Raw genomic sequence first — 23,804 nt, 5'->3', positions numbered from 1 at the left:
CTGTGTGGTCAAAATCATTGTTCTTCCCATGGGGCTGTAAGTCCCGTCAGCTCTTCTGGACCAGCCTCCAGCTCCTTCATTGTGGACCGCATGACCAGTCCAATAGTTGGTTGCTAGCATATGCCTTTCTATTTCTATGTCTCTGGCAGGGCCCCTCAGGAAACAACCATTGCATGATCCTTTTGGTATACACTTCTTGTCATCGTTAGTAGTGTCGGGGTTTGTTGACTATTTATAGGATGAATTCCTAGGTAGGGTAGTTTCTGGGTGGTCTTTACTTCTGGCCCTGTTCCACATATTGGCTCCGTTATTGCTCCTGTGAGTATTTTGTTCCCTTTCTTAGAGGAACCAAAGCACCCCTATGCAAGTTCTCCTTCTTCTTGAGCTTCCTGTGCTGGATGAATTGTAACTTGTTTATTTTGAGCTTTTAGGCAAAGTTCTGCTTATTAGTAATTGCATACCATGTGTGATCTTTTGTGACTGGGTTGTCTTGCTCAGGAAGACACTTTCTAGTTCCATCCATTTGCCTAAGAATTTCATAAATTCATTGTTTTTAATAGCTGAGTAGTACTCCATTGTGTCTATATACCACAGTATCTATATCCATTCATCTTTTGCGGGTCATCTGGGTTCTTTCCAGCTTCTGGCTATTTTAAATAAGGCAGCAATGAACAAAGTGAAGCATGTGTCTTTATTACATGTAGGAGCATCTTCTGAGTATTTGTACAGGAGTGGTATAGTTGGGTCAGCAGGTAGTACTATGTCTAGTTTTCTGAGAAAATGTCTAACTGATTTCCAGAGTGATTTTACCAGACTGCAATCACAACCAAAAATGGAGCAGTGTTCCTTTTTCCCCACATCCTCTCTAGCATCTGCTTTCCCCTGAGTTTTTCATCTTAGCCATTCTGACTGGTATAAGGTAGAATCTCAGTGTTCTTTTGATATGCATCCTTAACAACTATGGATGCTGAACATTTCTTTAGGTGCTTTAGGGCCATTCGAGTTTCCTCATTTGAGAATTCTCTGTTTAGCTCTGTACCCCATTTTTAATAGGATTATTTGACTCTCTGGAGACTAACTTCTTGAGTTCTTTGTACACATTGGACATTAGCCCTCGATCTGATGTTTGGTTAGTAAAGAATTATTCTACTGCAAAGCTTCTGTAAGGCAAAGGACATGGTCAATAGGACAAAATGGCAATCAACAAATTGGGAACAGATCTTTTCTTTCTAATTTTCTTTCTTTCTATTTTCTTTCTTTTGTTCATTTTTTTCTTTCATTTTTTAATTTTTTTCCATACATGGTTTCTTATTGCAGTTAGTCCTGGCAGTGTGCGTAATACATTCTACAGCAGGCTGCCCACAGACCTGTAAGAGTCTGCTTTTCAAATGTTGGGATTAAAATTGTACACCACTATGACTGGCTAGGATTCTGTCTTTTTTTCTTTGTTTTTTTAATGACTCCTGGTTTTGCTAGGCATTGCTGATGGCAAAGGGAAGTGAATCACTGTAACTGTGGCTAGCCTAGTCTACAGACTGAGTTACATAAAAGGAGTTCTAGGATGACTGATTATATTTATCTTTTTTATTCATTTTAGTTGAAAATAAAAAAAAATCAAAACTACTGATTCAGACTCTGGCATCTAAAGTATTATACAAAAAGAGAAGAAAAACATGAGACTATGGATGGTATGAGGCTTCTGACTGCATTTGGGTGGCTCCTCACCATTCCAGACATGCCACTGTGCCACCTTGAAGATGGTAAAGGCATAAATAAAAGCAAGTTGGAAGAGTAGGTCACATGACTGTCCATCTCCTACTTGGTGAGGTCAGTCTGTGGCTAAGATGGCTGCCATCAACATAATGCTTTCCATCTTGGTGAGGTCAATGAACAACCAAGTGACAGAACAAGGAAGTAGAAATAAGCTGACATGCAGGCACAATACCTTCCAGGGGTTCAGGAGAAGAAACATAGTTGAGCATGGAAGTGTATAACATTAATCTAACTGTCCATAGAGGGCAGAGAGAAACAAGCTGACTTCCAGGACAGTGAGTTCCACACTCAGAGGAAATTTTCTGTCTTGAGTTTGCCACTCTTCCCCCTGCCCACCTCAAAATGACCTATTCTACACTTTTAGATTTATGTCTGGGAAGATCCCATGGTCGATTGAAGGAAAAACAACCCACAGGTACATTGTAGAAATTTTTAATCCAAAACTGAGCTCCTTACCCAGCCTTGTCCATGCTGTTATTGAGTGGAAGAAACAAAACCTTTATTATTTACAATAAGTTTTAGCAACACTAGAAGAGTTTGGTAGCTCTCTGCCCTCTATGTTTATTACAATTTCTTTTTTTCTTCTTTTAAATCAAATACCTCAGTTCTCAGGAGGAGTATGGTAGATCTTTCTAGGTTCTGGTGCCCTATTCTGGCAGGCAGGCATAGGCAGAAGAAAGAACACACACAAACACATACATATACATATACAATACATGTACATATACACATACACATACACATATACATATACATAGGATAACAAAGAAACAAACAAATCAAACAACCAATCAACCAACAAACAACAACAACAAGAGTCGAGATTTGCGCAGGTGTGTAGGTTGCAGAGACAGGCAGAACAGAACTCTGTGAGTTTGAGGCTACACAAGACAACTGAATTAATTCCAGGGATAACTTTCTGTAGGAAACTAGTGCTATACATTTCCTCATAAAATTTATTTTACTGGGTGATAGGATTTTTGCAATGTTTTGTTTGCATTTTCAATCTATCTTTCTCTCTCTTTCTGTCTCTCCCTTTCTATGTATGTCACTCTCTGCTCCCACTCTGTCTCACTAGCACTGAAGTTTAGAGAGAGATGGAATATTAACCAATCAATTTTTTTCCTAAAATTTCTATCCTCCCCTCCCTAACTGTGTGTATCCCCATGTGTGTGTGTGTGTGTGTGTGTGTGTGTGTGTGTGTCAGTCTAAGGTATGCAGATCAAAGAAAGCATCTTTCCAAGATACACTAGAAACTTTGAATACCCAGGACATAATCCACAAATTAAATGATGTCCAAAAAGAATGGAGGAGTGGGCCCTGGTTCTGGAAAGACTCAGTGCAAGAGTATAGGGGAATTCCAGAACAGGGAAGTGGGAAGGGGTGGATGGAAGAATAGGGGGATGGAAGAGGGCTTATGGGACTTTTGGGGAGTGGGGACCCAGAAAAGGGGAAATCATTTGCAATGTAAATAAAAATAAATAAATAAATAAATAAACAAACAAGCAACAACCAGCACCACCACCACTACCATCAACAACTACTAAAACAACAGCAAAATGGGGGGAACAACAGCAAAATGCATTTTGGGGTAGTCTACTTCTAGGCCACTTGCTGGTGGTGTAGTAAATCATTCTGGTCCACGACTCTCCTTGCTTTTATAGCACCCAACTGCTGCAGATATCCTCAATTTTTCCTCCATAGTCCAACTAAAGAGGCATGCATGGAATTGTATAAATATTTTTTTTCATGTTCCTCTTGTCCCACACATGTGGGTGAATGTAGCTGCTTGTAAATTAATAGTGTGTGTGTGTGTGTGTGTGTGTGTGTGTGTGTGTGTGTGTGTGTGTTTCGATGGCCAAGCTAGGACCCACACCAGATTTCTGTTTCAGATATCTTTACTTATTTATTTCTTGTGCCTGGGCTTGTGTATGCACTAGGTCCCTCACTACCTGAAAATTAACAACAACAACAACAAAAATTAACCAACACATGGATAGAACAAACAAGTTTATTTGCCTGCCTGCCTGCCTACCTAGCTGTCTATCAGGCCTACTCAGAGAAAAACAACATAAACAGAAACTACCAAAGTCTGTTTTTCTCCTCCTGCCTGCCTTCTACTTTCTCTCTCTCTCTCTCTCTCTCTCTCTCTCTCTCTCTCTCTCTCTCTCTCACCTTTCTTTTCTTCTGACAGGGTTTCTTAGTAAATAATATTTATGTTGAAATAAATGCTTTCCCTATTTTTATTGCTCCTGGTTTATAGGAGGAAATCCAGGACAAATGATTGCATTTTTTATTGAGCATTTTAGTGGATATTTAAAAAGAATTAAAATGAGTGATTTCACTGGCTCTTAAAATATAGACAGAAGTAGTTGAAACAATGGTTAATAGATGCTTTTTGGTGCCCTTTCACCATTCTGCACATGCAAACTGGGTTAATTAAGTTCCAGTCCCCTTGAGTCTGGGAAAGAAAGGGAGAAACAGAATTGACCTGGAATAGTATGTCACATGGCTGGCTACTTCCATCTTGGTGAGGTCAGTCAGTTGCCAAGATGCTTACATCCACATGTTGCATTCCATGTTGGTGAGTCTAATGTGTAACTGAGTGATAGAACAGGGAAGTTGAAACAAACAGACATGGAGTCAGAAAACCTCCAAGGGGTTCAAGAGATAAAAGGGAAGTTGGCCATGGAAGTGCAAGCCTTTAATATTTAATATAACAGTCCCTACAGGGAAGAAAGAAAGATAGGCTGCACTCCAGAACAGTGAGAACAACACTCATAGAAAAACTCTGTCTCGAGTCTGACCTATTGCACCCCTTTCAGATTTTTGTCTGAGGAACCCCATCCATCCAACCCACTTCCCCCTGCCCATTATGTAAAGGAAAAACAACACACAGTTATGTAGTAGAAATATTTAATCCCAAACTGGGTCCCTAACCCAGCTTTGATTATTCTCTTTTTGGAAAAAAAATCACTCATTTTTTTTTTTTTATAATTTACAGTAAGCCTTAAACATAACTAGGAGGACAGGGCAGCTGTCTACCCTCTCTGTTTATTAGAATTTAGTTATTTATTTAAAAAACCTTGAGTCTCAGGAGCCTTATGGTGAGTCCTCCTAGGTTCTGGTGGCCTCTTTTCATATGCAGACATATAGGCAGCAGATAGAGCACACAAATACATTGGAAAACAAACAAACGAATAAATGAAAAAAAAAACACATTCTAGCTTTTTCCTGGTTGTATGGGTGCAGGCAGAGCAGACTTCCTTCAGTTTGAAGCCTAATGAGCAAGTTCTAGGGCTGCTTTGGCTACACCAATACGAACCCTATCCTGAGTGCTTGTGTTTGATTTCATTACATTTTTAATTCGTGACCTATATACTGAAGAAACATTATTGTATCATCTCTTCTTTCTTTCTTTCTTTCCTTCCTTCCTTCCTTCCTTCCTTCCTTCCTTCCTTCCTTCCTTCCTTCCTTCCTTCCTTCCTTCCTTCTCTCCTTCCTTTGTTTCAGTTCAAAATTGGAGCTATATATTTCCTCATAGGATTGATTTTATTGTGTTATAAGGTTTATGTAATATTTTGTTTTTATTTGCTCTGTCTCTGTCTCTGTCTCTGTATCTCTCTCTCTCTCTCTCTCTCTCTCTCTCTCTCTCTCTCTCTCTCTCTCTCTCTCTTACACACACACACACACACACACACATTCTGTCTTTTTCTATCTTTCTGTCTCTCTCTGGGAATCTCTCTGTGTGATTCTCTGTCTCCATCTCTATCATTTTCTCTGTCTCACCAGCTGTAAAGTCTTCTCTCTCTCTCTCTCTCTCTCTCTGTCTCTGTGTTTGTGTGTGTGTCTGAGTATGTGTATGTGTATCTATACAGATCAAAGAAAGCATATTTCTAGTATATTCTTACAAATAAACAAGCAAACACCACCACCATTACCAACACAACCACCACCACCATTACCAACACAACCACCATCACCACTGCTACCACCACCACCACCACCAACAGCATCAACAACAACAAATTGTGAGGAACAACAGAAAAAATAAAAAAATCATATCTTCCACTCAGCTACTTGCTGCTGCTGTAGTAAATCATTCTAGTCTACGACTCTAAGCTTCTATAGCATCCATTGCTGCAGCTTTCCTCAAGTCTCTCCATAGACAGACTATGGAGACTTGCATGGATGAGTACGGATGTTGTTTTATTTCTCCCTTTCCCCACATATGTAGGTGTATGTAGCTCCTTGCAAATTAATACTGTGTGTGTGTGTGTGTGTGTGTGTGTGTGTGTGTGTGTGTGTGTTACCATGGCCACATTAGGACCCAACCCAGATTTGTGTTTCATATTTGCAACTTTCCAGTTTTTCCTAGGGTGTATATTTCATTAACATGCCTCAGAGGTGATGTCTGAAAGAGATCAAGTATTATTAGTGTGAGTACCAGAGATACTGTCCTGCAATGGACTGGCAGCACCCTTCAAATTTTTATGTAATTCTTTGTTTAAGAATGGTTTGATGCCACAGGGTGGCTCACAACCATCTGTCATGTGATCTGATGCCCTCTTCTGGTCTGAAGACAGCTACAATGTATTCATCATATAAATAAAAAGAATGGTTTGATGACAGAAAGCAAGCTGTTTATAACAGCAAGAATCCCTCATCAGAAGTCATTCTAGGAGTTAAGGCACATCCCTGCTCACCAATATATCTGTGTGAGCCAGTAGGGTATATTTCCTCTATGGGGTGCTAGGTGTTTTTTTTTTCATATCTTCCATTCCAATTTTGTTTTGTTTTTTTCTCTGGAAGATCTGCCAATTGGTGAGTGTGAAGTGGTGACATGTCCACTCCTAATGTGTAAGTTTCAATGTGTTTTAACCTTTAGTAATATTTCTTTTACAAATGTTTTGCCCTTGTGCTTGAGGCATAGATGTTCAGAACTGATATTTCATCTTGGAAGGTTTTACTTGTGAGTATAAAGTGTCCTTTCATTTGTTTTTTGATTAACTTGGATAACTTTAGTTCAAAGTCTATTTTACATGGTACTACAATGAATACTCTATGTTTCTTCTTGGATCTGTTTGCTTCAAAAACTTTTATACAAACCATTATTCTCAAGAAATGCTTACCTTTATTTGCAGAGCTTTTTTTGAAGCAAAATTTTGGATATTATTTTGTATCCATTCTGTTAGACTGTATTTCTTTTGAGTAACTACATCCATTGACTTGAAGAGGCATAACAACTATTGATTCTTAATTTTTTGTATATTTATATTTGAGGTATTTGTGTGTGTGTGTGTGTGTGTGTGTGTGTGTGTTTGTGTGTGTGTGTGTATGTGTGTGTGTATGTGTGTGTGTGTGTGTGTGTGTGTGTGTGTGTGTGTGTGTGCCTGTCTTACTATGAGTCCTTCCATTTGTTTGATTTTGCTGGTGTGAAATTACTTATTTTATATGTTTCCTGGGGTATAGTTATCTACCTTGTACTGGAGTTTTCCTTTTAATATTTTCTGTAGACCCAGAAGTGAGGATAGCTACTGAGGATAGCTTTTTTACTTGAAATATCAGGTTTTCTCAATCTGTGGTTGTCACATGTAATTTCATACATATGCTACCTCTTTATTAGGGTGCTATGTTTCACTCTCTGACCTCTCCAATTTCCCTTCCTCCAACTGGGTCTCAGCCATTCCCTAACATGTGAAAATCAGACGATGCTGTCCTCAATTGACCAGCCCCTCTCAGCTAGCTTGCAGAAGCCACCAGCTATCGCCCTGGCTTCTCTTTCTCTCCTGTCCACCTTAGCTATGCAGAAGAACCATACTAGGCAGCTTTATTATTTAAAGCCAGCCAGATTGAACAATTGTTTCGCACTTGTCAGTTAATCATGTTTCAGCTATCCATTGGTGGTGTAAACAGCCACTTCCAGGGTTTGAATGAAGTTCTGACTGTATCCATCTGTAAGGTTGATTGAGGCAAGATGACCTGAACTCCAAGACACAGGAAGTTCAAACAGATGGATTCAGTGTATCTGAGGATCAATCTCAGATCTATTCACTGTGTACTATGTAAATCTCAATATAAATTTGAGTACTATCAGGATATCTGCATGGATTGTGCTAGTGTGTGTAGGGTACACATACTAGTTGAGGATGAAATTCTGCTCTTTTTTTGAGCACGTGAAAAACAGCTGTCTTTTTTATGAGCTAAATTTAATAATAAGCAATCATAAGTCAACATTTATGCCATATGAAGGAGTGACAAATATTAATCATACTGTTTGATTCTCTTGATGTTTTCAGGGAGTCTACCTCTGTCATATCTGATCCATATAACTCTTTAAGAGGTCCAGAGCCTAATCTTCTTTTCTGTGAAGAGAAAATTAACGACTTTCATCCAAAATAGAATGTCCTTGTGCCATGCCTACCTTCTTCAGAACTGCTGATCTAAAACCATAAAGAATTGATTACTTTCCTGCACCTACTTACACTTCTAAAATCCATTTCACCTGCAAGTCAAGTCTGTTGGGACACAGTAGCCTATCTGTGCAGTCTGTTCTCTTTGTGAACTTCCATTGTCTGGTAACCTCTCTAAATGGATCCCTTACCCATGTATACAGGGTCTTGTCCAACTAGTGAAATATTTCCACAGCTTCCTGTGTTTCACTCTCTATATTAAGGATATATACCAGTCAGCTACCAAACAAGGATCATCAAGGATAATGGCTCGGCCCCCATTACCTCCTCAACTGAAACATCTAGGGAGAACCAGATGGCTTAAGGTGAATGAAAGAAAGCAATCAACAAAATCCAAGGAATTATTATATTTTGAGAGCACAGCTATTTTGCTACAATAAGCACTAGAAAGCCTAAAATAACTCTAACACACACACACAAAAGTCTAAATCCAATTAGGTATACATAATATTACCCTTTCAATTTAAAATGAATAAATTCTTTAAAGAAATGCATGAAAATACAGTTACACAATTGTAAGCATTTAAGAGTGGAATAAACCTCTTAAAGAAATACAGGAAAATAAAATTTAACAACTGGAGCAAATAAGCAAAATTATGTAAGGCTCTAGGTAGAAAGAGAACCAATAAAGAACACCCAAACTGAGGGTATTCTAGAGATGTCAAACTTCAGAAGGAACCATATACATAGAAATATACATGAAGGTTACAGAAAAGCAATCAGAATGGACAAGAAAAGAAAATCCATACACAACATAATATTCTAAACACTTAATCTACAGAGCAAAGAAAGAATCTTAGAAACTGCAAGGGTAAATATGTAGGTAACAAAGACAGACCAATCAGAATTACACCCAACTTTACAACATAATGCCTAAAAACAAGATTGGCTTCCAGCAATAACTTACGATTTGTGTAAATCCACTGATGCTCTTGCAGACTACTCAATCACATAAACTCTCAGTCAACGAACTTGGAAAACCAAGATATTTCAATACAAAAAAATTATAAAAATATATATACACATAAATATGCACACATTTATTCTCTCTTTATCTCTCTCCCTCTTTCTCTATTTCACACAAACACACACACACACACACACACACACACACACACACACACACAGGCACTACCACCACCACCAGAAAAATCACCACCACCACTACCAATAAAAAAATTATAAAGGAATTATCAGTTATTGGTCCTCAATATTTTCAACATTGTGAACTGAATTCCCCAATATAAAGACAGAGGCTAAAGGAGTGTATTCAAAAACAAGATCTTTCATTCTGATCCTTAAAAGAAATGTACCTCCTCAGAATATAGGGCTGGCAAAAAGTTTTCCAAGCAAATACACTGAAGAAGAAAGTTAATACACTTTTGAACATCTAATAAAACAGACTTTCCATCGAACTTGATTGCAAGATACATGGAAGGGCACTGTCATTCTCACAGAGAATGACAAGTTGACAAGCTACCAAGTTGATACAACAATTCTGAACATTGATGTTCCAAACACCAGTAGACTGACATTTGCAACAGCAACTTACTAAAATTTTAATCAAACATATAAATTCACACTTAAATACTGTGAAACTTCAACACTTGAATCTCACCAACTGACGGGTCTTGGTACAGAATATAAACATAGAAAACAAGAAAACTAATAGAAGCTATGTATATCATTGACATTACAGATAGCTACAGAGTATTGTACCAAAGCACAAAGAATACACAATCTTCTGAGAAGTTCATGAATCCTTTTCCAAAAATTACCATATAGTTTTTCCAAATCAACAGATACAAGCATATTGAAATAATCTCTTGTATCTTATCATAACAGCATGAAATAAAGTTGGACTTCAATAATAACACAAACACCAGAACACCTACACAGCCATGGAAATTGAACAACTCTCTACTTAAGTGTATCTGTATCTGGGAAGAAATAAAACTATATTAAACTCTTTCTATGTCTCAAAGAAAAGGAAGGCACACTATTCCCAGATTTATGGTACATAATGAAAGCAGTGTTTTAAAGCAGTTCATCCTCACTTGGGACCTTCCACTTGTTAACTTTCTTGAATTTTGTGAATTGTATCCTGGGTATTCAGTATATTTTTGGCTAATGTCTACATATAAACAAGTATATACCATGCTTGTCATTTTGTGTCTGTGTTTACTCACTCAGGATAATATTTTCTCGTTCAATCCATTTACCTTCAAAACTCCTGTTGTCATCATTCTTAATAATTGAGTAGCATTCTATTGTATAAATGAACTATATTTTCTGTTTATATTCTTTTTTAATTTTTTTATTTGATGTATTCTTTATTTACATTTCAAATGATTTCCTCTTTTCTGGGTCCCCATGTTTATATTCTTCTGTTGCGAGACAACTGGGGTGTTTCGAGTTTCTGACTTTCTTTATATATACATATATTTTTTCTATATTCTTTGTATACATCCCAAAAGCTTTCCTCTTTCCCAGTTCCCCCCTCCCCATATGTCCCATAAGTCCTCTTCTCTCCATCCATTCTCCTATCTTTCCCCCTCCCTTTTCTCTGTCCTGGTACTCCCCTATAATGCTGGATCAAGCCTTTCCAGGATTAGGGCCCTCTTCTTCCTTCTTCATGGGAATCATTTTATATGCTACTTGTATCTTCAGTATTAAGAGCTTCAGGGCTAATTAATATCCACTTATCAATGATTGCATTCCATGTGTATTCTTTTGTGATTGCATTACCTCGCTTAGGATCACCTCACACCAGTCAGAATGGCTAAGGGTAAAAACTCAAGAGACAGCAGGTGTTGGCAAGGATGTGGACAAAGAGGAACACTCCTTCACTGTTGGGGGGATTGTAAGATGATACAACCACTATGGAAATCAGTCTGATGGTTCCTAAGAAAAGTGGACATGACAATTCCAGAGTACCCTGTTAGACCTCTCCTGGGAATATATCCAGAGCATTCTCCAGCATGCATTAAAGACACATGATCCACTATGTTCAAAGTAGCCTTATTTATAATTCCCAGGAGCTGGAAAGAACACATATATCTCTCAATGGAGTAATGGTTACAGAAAATGTGGTATATATACACAATGGAGTACTATTCAGCAATTAAAAACAATGAATTCATGATTTTTTTAGGCAAATGGTTGGGTCTGACTTTCAAATATAAGGCTGCTACAAACATAGTGGAGCACATAACCCTAAATAATAAGGTGGCACCTTTTGGGTATATGCCCAAGAGTGTTAGATCTGGGTTTTCAGGAAGATCTATTTTTAGTTTTCTGAGGAACATCCAGATTAATCTCCATAGTAGCTGTACCAGTTTGCAATCCCAACAACAGTGGAGAAGTGTTCTTCTTTCTCCACATCCTAAGTTACATGTGCTGTTACCTGAGTTTTTACTCTCAACTATTGTGATTGGTGTATGGTGGAATCTCAGGACTATTTTGATGTGTATTTCCCTGATCACTGAGAACTTTGGATATTTTTATAGGCTTCATCTCAAAAAGTGTTTTTCCAATAAGATGTGTAATGATAAATAGCGAACCGAGATTGAAGAAAAGCCCAAGCAATAACTACCTCAAATAGAACCCTATCCAATATGAGAGAGCCAATCCCTGGTACTGATGGTGATACTCTATACCAGCTCCACTGGTTATAATGCTTTCAGGGCCAACACCCAAGTGAGCTAGATTGCTCAGATCAAACCTCACCTCTATAGCATGACTCTAATTTGAAGCAGTGAGGCATGGATGTCATGCATTTGAAATGATAGCTTTCACTATGTTGTGGCATTATTCTATATAACCTCTTGCTTGGGATCACTGGCAGAAACATGAACTTCTTACAACTTTGTCACATATTCAGAAAGCATGAAATAAACTTCAGTCCTAAGTAATATCTCTTGGTGTCATGTATACCTGCATCTCATGTCAGGAAAATGTGTGTTCAAAGAGCAGACTCACAAAATGTAGAATGCAACCCTCAGTGATTTTATCATGAGGACAGAACAACTGCTCTCATGGAGGCAGTGTCTATGTAAGGTTTTACTAAAATGTCTATGAAGTAGTAAAATTTTGTAGATTTAAACTCTAGATCAAGAGTCAAGAAGCCTGGTCAGAATAAAAAAATGCTTAGAATGTTGATCATGAAGGAGGAACCTATTTTGTTCTTTGAGATACAATGACTTCATTTTTTTGTTTCAAAAGAAACAGTGTGTTTTAATAATATATAATGGAATTTTGCTCAAGTAAATGAATCCACCTCAATATGCAGCACTGTGTTTTGCCCTAATACCTATTAGGTACACAGAGAACTCAGGATATTTAGTATAGCTTGGATCAGAAGAGAGCAGAACTATAGTGATTCTTGACAATGGAATAGATTAGAACAAGGTGTAAGAAAAATTTATTAGTGACTTTAGTGTTGGGTTGTAGAAATCAGTACTGTCTAACACTTTCCTTTGTTGTTTGCTATAAAATATTTGAGGAAATGAGAAAACAAGGGTGTGTGACCTTTGCAGTGGGTACTTTTGGCTGTGACACTGATCATACTTACTAGATATTATCCCAGAACATCATGAAAATTTGTTTGCAAATCTGTCCCACAGCTTGGCTGAAATGAAACCCAAGAAAGACATTGGTTTACAAAGTTTTGGGACCTGATTACTGCATCACACAGCTCATTCTCAGAAGTCAAAATGGTGGGTGTTTTGTGGATGTGGTAGGGATTTTTTTTTCTTAAGTATGTCTGCGGTAGAATTGTATGAGAGGGTTGAACCAAGACAATTATCTGCACTGACTTTCACATTTTTAATATTTGATAGTATCTTTTATTAAGGATAGAAAAAGATGAAAGTAAATCTTCCAAAATAATGACAGTAGAGACAACTCAAAAAATACACAACTACCAATTCACCAAGCAAGCCCACAGTGGAAAAATGGAGATCCCTTTGTTTTCACACAGCTTCTGAACTTTGTAAAAAAAAATACTCGAGTCTTCAAACTAATGAGTCTCTAGTACTTTTCTCATGGGTAATATTTCATAGAGAACAGAAACTCTTAACTTGCAGATGAGAATGCCACAATCTAAGGACCAAAGAATCATGCAATTTACCAAAAGCAAGGAAACATGTACTCATAAATAGGTTTCTTGGTGCTGGTCTCACATCTGTCTTTGTTCACCCTACCAGAGCTCCAGCATATGTCTTCTAACATGGATTCCTAGCAGAAACACTGTAGTTTTGCACAATTTTAAGTAGGGGAGAGATTAGTTCTTAAATGGTGATGCATAGAATACATCATTCCCTGCTGTAACATGACAGATGTGTTCAGAACAGGAGACTACCTGCTTTGAATTTCTGCTGTGACAAGGGTCATAAGTGGACATGGAAGTTATATTGATATTAACAGTATGAGTCTGATACAGAGATGAACAAAAGTGGTTATAACAGTCCTAAAATTTTGATGGTGGCCATTTCTTTGTAAAGGAATGACAATCAAAAAGCAGTGTAGAAGATTGTAGAGCAACTGATGGACAGTTTTAGGTAAAGGATAAAGAAATCAACATCAGCATCACTGAGAGCATTAGTGTGGATAAAGACTTTATTACCTTGAAGTCCAGGTCCACAACCATTATATTAATGTCTGTGACATAACATTTATGCAGTAATCGTTGTTTAGATGCAAGATGCCTTGAACTCCAGCTTAGTGGATGTTCCATGGGAAAACATCTATGGCTCTTTCAAGCCCCCCCCCCCACGAAGGCCAGGTAAATGATTGTGAAGCTGGAAATATTAGACATCACTACTCTGCATCTTTTCATTGTATGCAAGTCCCATTTTAATTATCATATCCCAGCTCTCTTCAAGGTTGTTCTCCTTCTTCAGTACATCCAAAACATTTGTTTCCGTATCTTCTTCCAACTTCTGGAAGAGAGATGACTGTTAGCAATTATTGTGTTCAGCGTAAAAGATCAGAGTGCACTTTGAGTGACCTTACAGTTAATACATAGGAAAATTGACCAATGAATTCCACTTAAGTATAAAAGTGAAGACCTGAGAACTCATGATGAGTGAAACAAAGCACATGCTAGTACTTTCCATTTTTCTTCATTGATCACTTCCAAAGGGCTAGGCCTTTGCTTTGCACAAGAACATAAAACATTTATTAAGTCTAGAAATTCCCCATATTCATTCTTATATAAATTTAACCTTTATAAAAGCCATTGCTCTTGATGAAAGAAGGAAACAACTGGCCTTACAAAAAGGTAAATATTTTTGTTTTCAGATGCAGAAGTGGAAATCTCAGGAATGGAATAGAGATAATGATATAAATTAAGCTCTCATTCTGAGAACTCTGTTATTGCTCTTTACTTTCCCTGAAGGCAATGTTTGAGTTCATTTCACTCAGGCCTTTTATGGGGAAACACTGAGGAGAACATTCCTGTATGTACTCCTGATGTGGTAAAGCTTTCTAGGTTTTAGTGGGTATGATAATCTATATGCAGGAGATGCATGTGAGGGTACTCAAATTTAGTGATGGATCTTAGTGTGTATGAGTCACTGATTAACTCCAAAACTTATACTCTTTCGCTGGGGTATCTTAGTTAAGCCTCTCCTAGAACCCAAGTGCCCAACAATCTAGTTTTCAGATTAGGGAATAGAATTCTTGGAGGAATCAAGCAAAGAACATCTCTGCTATTAAATTTTCTGTTCACCCTGTGCATCTACCATATTCAGCATTCTGATATTCTAAGTTCTTCATTTATGACATTCTTTCCACTGGTGCTGTAAATATGATTTAGCTATTAAAAACACTTGGTGCTTCTGCAGATGACATAAGTTTAGTATTGATATTGGATCACAAACATTAGAATTCCTATGAATAAGACTTATTCCCTATACTTGAGTCCATGGATATTAGTAGAACACACACACACACACACACACACACACACACACACACACACACACACACGCACTCATGCAAACACACTGCAGAAACATATATTCTATTTCAAAAAAGTCATACAAGAAAATTGAAAAAGAATTAAATACAATAAGCAACATTAAAAGGAATGGTTAGAGGAGTTATCCACATTTCTAATTTTTCCATAATGGCAAATTTACATTTGATGTGAATGGAAGGAGAGTTGGCATCTTGCTCATAGATATTAAAGCTCAGTATCTAGGAAATGTGGGTCACCTGTCTCCATGTATGCCTCTATTTCTGCAAGATTGCAGAGAGAATATTAACTTTGTCAAAATGGGCCTATTTCTTGCATTTTTATCCAAAATTTCTATGATAATAATTATCCCCTATGTCTTCTCCAAGTTCACAGCTGATTCTTAGTGTCCTTCTAACTGACAGTCATGAACCACCTTGTAGCTTTTCCTTAACAGTGACTTGACATTAGCTCAAGGGATCCACTTGATAGTAGAAGTTCATTCTCTTTTAGCCTTTTATGCTTTATTCAAAAACAAAAAAGCAATAAAAGAAACAAAATAAACATACTGTCAGTCATCCAGGCATTTAATACATTGAATTTATGGTGTTTTTATTTTGTGTATCACTGTCTTTAGTAGAAGGCTACATAAATCTATCTAGAATAAGGAGTCTGAGAATATAGTCAACATGCAGTTTCCTAAGGATCAATATCTAAGTATGAGCACAACAGTGAACAACTGCTACTTGATCATGAACTGAAAGATATTAAACTGTTTATTTGAATATTGGAGACCATATTCTCCACTTTTCAGAAGGAACCTTACCAAACTACTGAAAAATGGTGCTTCCATTTTCAAAAACCTTCTCATTTCTTCTTTATTCAGAGAGTCATGAATTCCCCTTCGCACCGAGTAAGTTTTGATTAGGTTGATGATGTACATTATCTTGTGTTCCATTATGGACAAACCTTGGTTCATATTATACTGTTTGGAAAATGGAAATATGAAAGCTGTGGGGAGAAAAATGAACATCCATTATTCCTGGACCTCTCTTTTGGCAAGTAAGCCTCTAAAGGATGTGAAGAACATCGAATAAAAAGAAAGTCATTTTTAACAAAGTTGTTGAGAAAGCTCATTAGTAACATATAAAAAAGGGCACTTAGAATATGTACAAAAGTAAACTTTTAGTAGCACAAGAATATTAGAAAATTTAAATAAATCAACAAACCATTCATTTTCAATTGAAAGGCCTTCCAGATGGAAGAAAGTTAGGTGTAGACAAAAATAAAATAAAATAAAATAAATAAAATAAAATAAAATAAAATAAAATAAACAAATGGCAAAATGTAGAATCTGCTACTCACTTAACAAAAGTGAGGAGACACACAGAGTTCTTGGTAAAGGAGGTGGAGGCTAGTATTTATAAGCCAGTCATGCATGGACTTATGACTGAATTTCCTAGGGAAAGACTGACTCACAAGTGAATAATGCAGTGACCCTGACGACGAAGCTCTTGGGGAAGGACTGAATTTCCTGCTTCTCTTTTTGTCTATCTCTCTGTCTCTCTCTGTCTCTATTTCTCTGTCTGTCTCTCTGTCTGTCTCTCTCTCTCATCTCTCATCTATCTATTATTTATCTATCTATCTATCTATCTCTATATCTATATCTATCTATCTATCTATCTATCTATCTATCTATCTATCTATCTATCTATCTTGACTTATTTATCTCTTTACCTATTTATCCATCTGGCATAAAACCAATATGCATGTCAATGAAACAGAGAAGAAGATTTAGACCTGGATTTCCTGAAACTATGTTATTGACCTAATTTTTGATATTTAATCTATTTTATGTATGTGCTTTGCCTAGTTATATATCTATGTGTCATGTGCTTTCAGTGCTCACGGGGACCAAAAGAAGCATTGGATCCCCCAGAAACTTGAATTACAAACGGTTTTTAGCTGTCATATGTGACCCCAGGTCTTCAGGAAGAGCAGACACTGGTTTAATTTATTTATCTAGCCCTCAGCCTCTCAAATCCTGGTTATAATTTTAACAGAATTTTTAATTAATTATTTGGCTTATATTTTCACACTGATGACTGACAACATACATCCTGTTTTCCAAACCTCTCCTTCATAAACACATACTGTGAATCTACCTATACCTCTTTTAGGGAAGAGGAAAACCCTGCCCACGTCAAACCCATGGATAGCAATAGGTACACCCTTCCATTCTGAGTAAAGAAAATGCAGCCTGGTTAGGAGAAAGTAATCAAAAGGCAGGCAACAGAATCAGTGATGGCTCATGATGTAATAGTTACCAGACAGTCATGAAGACCATCTTTCTAGTTGCTGCATATGCTTAGGTTCTTAATTTCAGTGCATGAATGCTCGTTGGATAATGGGCAAGTATCTGTGAGTCTGACTGGGCCCAGAATTGTTGACTCTGTAGGTCTTTCTGTGGATGTCCCTACTTTTCAGAAGCTGCTAAAAATGTTAATAGAGTAAACAGGTGTGTTTTTCAAATGGTGCAAGAATACTGGATAACTGCATGTAGAAGAATTAAGTGCTTATCTGCACTACTGCTCCATAGTCATTACAAGAGGTTAGAGATGTTAATGCTATACCATAAACTCTAATCTGTTAGAGGAAATGATTAGAATAACACCTCCGAGATATGAGGATAAGCAAAGAGAATATGAAAAAAAAAAAAAAACTCTGGTTGATCAATAAATAATGCCAACATTTTACAAGTGGAACTTCGGGAAATAAAAATGAAATACCTGTGCAACAATGTATGACAATATCTGGATGAAGACAAAGCATGCAGTGTTGGAGAAAATTTTGCTGAACATATTAGCAGTATCTGTGACCTAGAAGACATTAAGACATAACCAACAACAAAAGAAACACCCCCCAAGAAAAAGAGGATTAAAAATGCAAATGATAATTCTCAATGAAGAAATATAAAAAGTATGCAAGGTGTACTTTAAGATCGTGACATAGTTTCCTGTTTGGAAAATGCAAACGAAAATTATTTTGGCAAATCATTTTCAGTACAACTATTATGGCACTAATTATGAAAACAAAGGAGAACAGATGGTTGGGTGGGGAGACAAGGTTTTTTTCTTCACTCCTCATGAGTGTGTGAACTGGAATAGCAATTATGCCTGTAGAAACTAGATTATGACTCAGATAGTCATTAAAGGAGAAATCATAATATGGGACAAAGTGTGCTTTTGGATCATTAGGATTAACATATATCATAACTTCCCTCCTACCAAAAGCAAATTACAGATTCACATCAATCCTAGTCATCAGAATTACTGTGCAAATTCTCACACACTTTGAAAGGATCATTTTCTTCTTCATGTGGAAACACATGGCTTCCTTGATAATTAAAAGAGCTGCTTAAGGTCTCATTTTTCAGGATTTCAAGTTTTACTACATAGCTATATTAATAACACCTCTGTAGTACTGGTATAAAAACAAATAGGTTGATCAATAGAACCCAATAAAGCCACAGAAATTCATGCATCAATGCACACATGATTTTTATTAAGAAACCACAAATTCACACTGGAAAAACATAGCGTCTTCAACAAATATTTTTACTCATAGATGATATTTGTGAAGAGAAAAGTACAACTCGATGTATAATTATTGCCTTGCACAAGACTGAAGACCATGTAGATTAAAGAGCTTAACATAAAATTAGATAGACTGAACTTGATCAAATAAAGAGTGTAGGATACTCTCAAAATCATTGGCATAGGAAACAACTAAGTGACACAAAATGCACTAAGATGAAAAATTACCAAGTGGGACCTCATAATATTGAAAGGTTGTATAAGGCAAAGGGCAGTATCAAACAGAGAAAGAGGAAGCCTAGATATAGAAAGGGAAAAGAATTTCACAAATTGCACACTCAATGTAAGAATAATGGTCAACTAAAGGAAGATGTCAAGAAGCGATATATCAAGAAGTCAAATATTCTAATTAATGATTGCTATACATATCTATACAGATAATTTTCAATCAAAGAAGCTCAAATGGCTGAGGGATGAAGACAACTTTGGCATCCTTTTCCATCAGAAAAATGCAAATTAAAACTTCTTTGTGTTTCATTTTGCACTTCTTAAAATGACTATGGTCAACAGACAAATGATTGATATTGCTGATGGGCATTGAGCAAGGGGAACATTCCTCCATTACTGTTGCTTATAAAAAGTTATACATCTAACAGGAGTCAAAATGGCCATTCTTTAGTGAGTTGGCAACCAATCTATGTGAAGATGCACATATACCACTATGTAGACATTCTCAAATTGTGTTCCACACTACTCTAAGAATACTTGCCCTATTATGTTTGTTATGTCTTTATCTATAATAAAACCAACCTAGATTCGCTCATTAACAGATTTTTAAAAAAGCTGTGGTACAATTATACACTGGAGTATGAATTGGTTAAAACACAACAAAGAGAAATTTGTAAAAAGCATGAATTGACCAAAACCAAAACTCAGTCAAGAAGCCAGAAATTGAATTTGGGTATTCATTGATTCACAAAAGGTCATAGCCTTCTTAGGAGCAATGGGACAATGTTTGGAAGATATTTCTTGCACTGCATAGATATGCTCTCTATCATTTATGAGGGCAAATGTCCTAGGTTTCTTTCTTAACCAAAAAATAAAAATAAAATATATTTTAGCTGTGCCAACATTGGCTTTCTATGAAGTGATTAAAAATTGAATTAAAAACTCATAGCAATTAATATGCACCTTTATTTTAGCCCTGATTCAAAAGAAACAGATAAAGCTAGTGATTGTTCATAATATGAAAATCATGTAGTGCCTCTCACTGAGGTAGAACAATTCAGCTATCAGCCATTATCGTGGTATGAGTCTTTCAATGATGGGAAGTAAACAAAATTAAAATGGGGACGTCTAGGTCTTTCTCTTTGCAATGCAGCTGCTGATTTACTGGTGAGATAAGGTTATTTTTTTTATATTCCAAGCAAAAGTCACAAATATTATACACTGTTGTGTTTTGTTCCTTCCAAGGATATAACATATTAAGAGAAAGCAGACAGACTCACATAGGTGTACTTGTGCTCCTAAAGATTTATGATTCAAAAATGTACAAATCGATTTTACATCAAGACATTTGTAGAGGTACCATCTCTAAGACGGAGAGAGAATTTCACAAGTATTTCCATTGCCTTATTTATTTTTCTCACATTATGGTATAATTATGGACTGGTATCTTTGTCAGTACTAAAATTCAGATCAGGTAAAATACTATAATCACTTAAGGCAGTTCTGACTTTATGGTGTGGATAATAGATGATAAGATTGGGATATTTATTGACTACTGACATTTCTGTAATGACCTTCAAACCCTGGCCAACTAATTATGCCAAGGTAAAGGCACAAAATCAAGTTTCTGATATATGCACTTCTCCATTTTGGTTGAGGACAGAAACTATTAGAGCCTTGGAAAGAGAAGTAGCAGTTTTAAGCCTTTTATGTCTCATAAAGTTTTAGGGCCAAAATAAGATGCAAAAATAGGGAATATGCTCACAGTAACTAAGAGGAATCGCATTTATGATGATGCCAATGATAGATAATTGCCAAATTCCATGTACTTTAAAACATGGGAACATTGCCAGAATTGTACATGACAGTTTCTCCTTAAAGGGCTTCTCCTTCTCTTTATTAAGCAGTCACTGCTTAATAAAATAAATAAGTCTTTGCATCCGTGCACCTTCCTGGATAACACCTGTTTTTTACCTGAACACTAACTTTCATCTTCCCAGTCTTGTGAACTGTCACAATGTATAAACAAGCATATCTGATTAAGGTCTCTCGAGGTGAATATTCCTTTTTGTGTGAAAATTTCCTATGAGTACATTTGTCCTTGGAGTGGAATCCCTTGATGGGGAAAAAATAAAACATTTAAAAAATAAATTAAGAAATAATAAAATTAACATGTTTTAAAGGTCTTCCAAAAATGATCAGGGACATCACTCTCCCTCTAGCCAGGTAGGAAACTCAGGCTATCATCTGTTGTGGAATGTATGTGAGCTTGCTTTGCTTTGTTTTGCTATGCCAAATTTCAGAGACTTTTTATTGGTTTTGATTGATTGTTTGATGGTTTGTTTTGCTTTTCCAGTTTTTTGGGTCACTCACTCAGTCACTCACTCACTTACTCACTCACTTACTCACTCACTTACTCACTCACTAACTCACTGATGTGACAGTGGTTTCTCTTTCTTTCTATCTGTGCAGGGCTCAAAGACTCCAGTGGGGGAAATCAGAAAGGAGGCCAGAAATAGTCTTTTGATAAAAGACTGAGATTACATTTACCAGGGTCTGATTTTCCATATTTTCAAGACTTGGATCATCCCAGCATGTGAAAATGGCCTGCTGACCCTCCCTTTTGACACATTTTCCCTCTTCTACCACATACTCAATAAAATAAATTTTGAGTTACCTAAATTCTATCTCAACTCCTCTGCGTCCTCTCACCCCACACATCCTTCTCTCTGTGTGTGGGGGTGAGGAGAGGTGTAGAAAAGAGCTGGGGCAGGTATCTGCCACTTCCTGCTGGTCTTTGAACTATTTTCACTGGCCTGGTGGTCTTAACTGCTGTGTGATATCTCTCCAGAGGCAAATCTTCAGCATGAAATCAGTGAGTGATGATTTCAGTGTGAATGTATGAATTAACTGAACTCTCAGGTCCATATTTGCTCTATCTTGGGCAACTCACTGAACCAAACAATAGGCTCATACTGACGTCTTTGGAATTGATGATGGAGCTGATAACATACCCTAACAGAAAGAGGAAGACTCTCATTTGATCACTCTCACCTAGCCTCAAACAATCTGCAAGCTCAGGGAGATAAGGACAAACCTGGACAATATTTACATGGTTTGGAATTTCTATTTCATGTTTAATGCTTAATAAAATAACACTTGTGAAGTGCTGGAGAGATGGCTCAACAAATATGAGCACTGATTCCTTTTCCATAGGTACTGTGTTTAATTCCCAGTAACCACATGCTTACTCACTACCATCTGTCATGGGATATGATGCAGTCTTATGGCATGTGTCTGAAGACAGCTGCAGTGTACTCATATGAATAAAACATAAATAAATAAATATTTACAAAATAAAATAAAACAAATATTGTTGATTAAATTGAGCATCTTAAATAACAGGCATCATGTCTATCTATCCAATATTTTATTTTATTTTATTTTAATTATTTTATTTTACTTTATTTCATATACACATATACATACCAAAGAAATATATATATTCAACTGGGACAGAATAGCATACAACCTAGATAGCTGGGGATGGTTGGATATGCAGAGAAAGAACATTTGCAGTCAATAAACTTTTGTTGTTGTTGTTTTTTCTTTTGTGTGTGTATGTAGACAGGACTCTTTCTTTTCTTCCTTTCTTTTCTTTCCGTATGTATCACAAGTTGTGTTTTCTATAAAATATTCTGACCGTAGTTTCCAATCTCAAAACACCTCCTAGATCCTTCTTCCCCATTCAACCAAATCTAGCCCAAGCCTGCACTTAGGTTTGATTGGTATATACTCAGTTGAATCTCCATTGAAGCAATAATAATTTTCCTTTCTCCTGTGTTTGTGTAAGATTCTGAGGAGCTTTAAATTATTGAAGAGCCCCGAGTGAACAACGTGGAGATGGGACTCAAGCCAAGAAGCAAGAGGAATTTTATTTAATCCAGCAGGCTGGGGTCACCCTGCACAAGGAGAGAGAGTGACCACTCACAACCTGCACAGCCTGTGCAGAGGTCCTTTATACAGTCATCAGGGCATCAGTCCTTAGGCACAATGTGCTTGGCAGAACAGTGTAACTCCTAAAACTAGTTGGTAGTTAGAGAATGAGGTAGGGGCGCAATGGTCTCAGAATAACTCTGGGACTCTCCAAGATGCAGGGACTTCCCTGTGGTCTGAGGAAGGTAATGTGGTCTTTAGTCTCTCCCTTCCTGGAAATACAAGTGTTCCATGGACTTTCCAAAGTTCCTGAGCTGACCCTTTCATTCCGCCATTTATTTTGTATGTTTCAATCCTGTTGCAATTGCTAGTATTCTGATACCTCTTACTTTCCAGGAGCCAGTTAGATCTCAAAGCCCCCTCCTTTCAGCCATTTCTAGCCTGCTTTTATAAGGAAAAATACTAGCTTAAAATTTATCCAAGTAGCTAGATGGTCAGTACATGCAGATCTCACCTAAGTGGGCTAGAACAAACAGAGCTCACCTGTGATTAGGTTATCATATAAACTCCTTTCCACTTCACCTCCTCATGATCGATTTACTGTGCCAAGTTCCTGAAGCAATAGGCAGTTTTTCCCTGAGATTATGAGAGACAATTCTGGGAAACTGTTCTTGAGAAACAATACTAGCCCCTGAGATTGTTCCCCAAATGCAATTTCTTGTGCCCTTTACCCCTCTCTACACCTTGCTTGCTTCCATTTAAGTTGCCTTGTGTAAAAAATAAAATTTGAAAATTAAAACAGAGTAATGTGTTGCTATCTGTCTCTTGCTTCTCTTG

Source organism: Apodemus sylvaticus, chromosome 4 (genome assembly GCF_947179515.1).
Source record: "Apodemus sylvaticus chromosome 4, mApoSyl1.1, whole genome shotgun sequence".
NCBI classification, from domain to species: Eukaryota; Metazoa; Chordata; class Mammalia; order Rodentia; family Muridae; genus Apodemus; species Apodemus sylvaticus.
Note: the sequence above shows the minus strand (reverse complement) of the source record.